The following is a 3,391-nucleotide window of genomic DNA, read 5'->3' as shown; positions in this document are numbered from 1 at the left end:
TGCCACTCTGCCACTCCACGTTTGCCCACAGTGCCGCCGCTGCCCAGCGCCTCTGCTCCACCCTAGTCTTTTGTATATTCAGGATGTTAACCCCCTATGAGATAGATGGGCTGCCGCGCGGCCCCGCCCCCAGGCCCGACAGCCTGGAAGCTGCTGGAGTTTCCGTGCCCTGCAACCGGCGCGAGACGCGCACTGTGCAGAGGCCGCCGTGGAAGGCGGCTCCCGGCTCTGGTAGGCGGCTGCCCCCAGACCCGCAGTGCCATGCGCAGGTGCTTGCGCCCGTTCTTTAGTTAGCGATCTTTTGGTTAGGAACGCAGGTGGACCTGCTTGTTGGCCGTTTGCATTCCGGAGTCTGTGCCTCTGGCCGAGGCTTGTCGGATGGTCGTAGGTCTTCCTGGTTGGTTCGGATGCCTAGTGATTTAGCTTACTGCAGACGCCAGGAGCAAACGTTCGCGGAGATCGCGGTCCACTCTGCTTTGAGGGCTTTCACAGGGGCAGGCGCTGCTATTTCCTCGCATTTTCCTCTAGGAAATGGGCACAGAGAGGTTAGTCGCGTGCTGAAGGTCACACAGCGGGCGGGTGGGCAAGTCAGGATCTGGCTCCGGGCCTGCAGCCTTGGAGCTTGGGCCCCAGGGCGCGCCCTGCCTCTGTGGCTCTGCCTGTGGATCGCAGTCGCAGTCTCGTTCCCTATGGGGCCTCTAGCCTCCCAGCCTGGAGCTAATCCTGGGAGATGCGTGGCAGTGGGCACTGGCTTTGCCGATGTGGAGACCAGACTTCAGAGACTGTGTCACCTGGCTTGGTCTGCGCAGCCGGTGCACGCCAAGCTCGCGTGCAGACGAAGCTCCAGAGGCCTGGCTGTCAGGAGAGTTCCTCCCCGAGGACACACATGTAACCTTCTGGACCTCCAGGCTTCAGACTTTCAAAACTCCCATATACAGGAAAGCCCCCAGGACGCAGCCAGCAGCTCGGGTCATGGGTGCACCCATCACAGCAGTCCTGGGCGAAACAGTGAATAGGAGCTCTGTGTCTCTGGTCGTTACAGTTGTAGTAAATGTTCCCTGTAGTAAGAGTCCCCTTCGGAAGATATTTGCCGTATTTTCAACAAAGGACTCTCCAGGATTAATGAGCGACTACAAGTCAGGAAGGAAAAGGCTGACAACCCAGGTTTTTTAAAAAATGGGCAAAGGACGTGAACACACACTGTGCAATGACCCAGAGTGCACACATCATCATTTCGCCCGGGAATGGGGCGCCCGAGCCCCCAGGCGGCTGAACTTGAGACTTGTCACACCAGTGTTGGTGGAACACAGAGCAGCTAGAGGTCACGTGCTGCAGGTGGGCGTGTAACTCCGCAGGGCCAAGCCCTTTGGAAAGCTATAGCATATGCATGAGGGTCCAGAAAGTCCCAAGAGAAAGTGTGTGGATGCACCTACCAAGGACACACCCACAGAGGCCACAGCTGCGATTTCATAGTGTGGGACCCCACTGGCAAAGACACACTGGCTGCTGTGGCCATGGTTTCTGTCCTAGCCATCTATTTCCATAGGAAAAGGTAACGGGCATAAGCAGTTTCCAGGAGAAATACAAATGGCGAGAGTGGAGACAGCCTACATGTCCATCAGCAACAGAAAGGATCAACACGTTGTGGTGGGTCCATTTGGGGAACGCAGTGAGAGGGAATGACTTACAGCAACACACAAGACCTGGGCAACAGCTGCCTCGGGGCTGGGGGGTGCCAGGATAGAACTGCTGAGCCGCCAGAGGTAGTCAGCGTCTTGATCTGCATGGTGGTGTTGAGTGTGTGAATAATAATTCTCATCCTTAGAAGCCACCCTTTGCACTCTGATTTTTAAATATGTTACAGTGTAGGCCAGGCACGGTGGCTCACGCCTGTAATCCCAGCACTCTGGGAGGCCAAGGTGGGCGGATCACCTGAGGCCAGGAGACCAGCCTGGCCAACATGGTGAAACCCCATCTCTACTAAAAATACAAAAATTAACTGGGTGTGGTGGGCGTCTGTAATCCCAGCTACTTGGGAGGCCAAGGCAGGAGAATGGTTTGAACCAGGGAGTCGGAGGTCGCAGTGAACTGAGATCACACCACTGCACTCCAGCCTGGTTGACAGAGCAAGACTCTGTCGACCAGGCTGGTCTTAAACTCCTGGCCTCAAGTGATCCAACCGCCTAGGCCTCCCAAAGTGCTGGGATTACAGGTGTGAGCCACCACGCCCAGCCATCATTTTCTTTTTTGTTTGTGATAGTGGTCATCCTAATGGATATGAGGTAGTGTCATGTGGTTTTGATTTGCATGTCCCTGATAAATAATGATGTTGAGCATCTGCTCGTGCTTGTTGGCCATTTGCATGCCATGTTTGGAGAAATGTCTGTTCAAGGGCTTTGCCTTTTTTTTTGAGACAGTGTCACTCTGTTGCCCAGGCTGTAGTGCAGTGGTGAGGTTGCACCGCAAAGTCTGCCTTCCAGGTTCAAGCGATTCTCGTGCCTCAGCCTCCCAAAGAGCTGGGATTACAAAAGAGCAATTTGCCCATTTTTAATCAGTTTTGTTCCTGAGTTGTAGGAGTTTTTTTGTATATTCAGGATGTTAACCCCCTATGAGATAGATGGTTTGCACATATTCTCTTCCCTTCCCTAGGATATCATTTCTGTTAATGGATTCCTTTGCTGGGCAGAAACTTTTTAGTTTGAGGTTATCCAATTTGTCTATTTTTACTTTTGTTGCCCTTGTTGTTGGTGTCATGTTCGAGAAATCTTTGCCAAGACCAGTGTCATGAAGTCTTTACCTGTGTTTTCTTCTACGGGTTTTATAGTTTCAAGTCTGCGTTTGGGTCTTGAATTGGTTTCGAGTTAGTTTTTGTGTATGATGTAAGGTAAGGGTCTATCTTTATTTGCAAGTGGATATCCAGTTTTCCCAGCGCTGCTTATTGAAGAGACCGTCCTTTCCCCATTGTGAAAGAAGTTCTTGTCACCCTTTTTGAAAGTCACCTGCCCGTCATTGTCATTTCTGACCCCGTTCTGTTCTGTCCTGTCCTGTCCTGTCCTGTTCTGTTGGTCTGTAGGTCTGTCTTCATGTCAGCACCCTACTGGCTGTTGGACTTTTTACTTCTTTTCTTGACAGTGGTAATTTATTTGCTTCTTTTTCTTTATTAGTCCCTTTGCCTACTTTAAATAATTAATTTTGTTAATTTTAAATTTTCTGTTATTTGACTTAGTTCATTAATTTCATTGCTTCCTTTATTTATTTATTTATTTATTTATTTTTGAGATGGAGTCTTGCTCTGTCGTCCAGGCTGGAGTGCAGTGGCGCCATCTCAGCTCATTGCAACCTCTGCCTCACAGGTTCTAGCAATTCTCCTGTCTCAGTCTCCGAGTAGCTG

General features: G+C 51.1%; 1 protein-coding gene across 2 annotated transcripts in view; it reads left to right on the top strand.

Annotated features, from left to right (window-relative positions):
• Nucleotides 1–3,391, top strand: part of BRF1 (BRF1, RNA polymerase III transcription initiation factor 90 kDa subunit) — a 75,967-nt gene that overhangs the window by 38,255 nt on the left and 34,321 nt on the right. Inside the window, exon 1 of one of the 2 annotated variants that reach the window (XM_011982906.1) lies at nt 117–1,552. The exons of the other annotated variant lie outside the window; for it this stretch is intronic. The gene's annotated coding sequence lies outside the window, so the exon portion shown is untranslated. Of the gene's footprint in view, nt 1–116; nt 1,553–3,391 lie in introns of those variants that run through there. 2 annotated transcript variants of the gene reach the window in all.

This window comes from Mandrillus leucophaeus, unplaced genomic scaffold (assembly GCF_000951045.1).
Source record: "Mandrillus leucophaeus isolate KB7577 unplaced genomic scaffold, Mleu.le_1.0 Scaffold244, whole genome shotgun sequence".
In the NCBI taxonomy this organism is placed as follows: Eukaryota; Metazoa; Chordata; class Mammalia; order Primates; family Cercopithecidae; genus Mandrillus; species Mandrillus leucophaeus.
The sequence above is the reverse complement of the archived record's forward strand: the minus strand, read 5'-3'. Positions and strand labels throughout refer to the sequence as shown.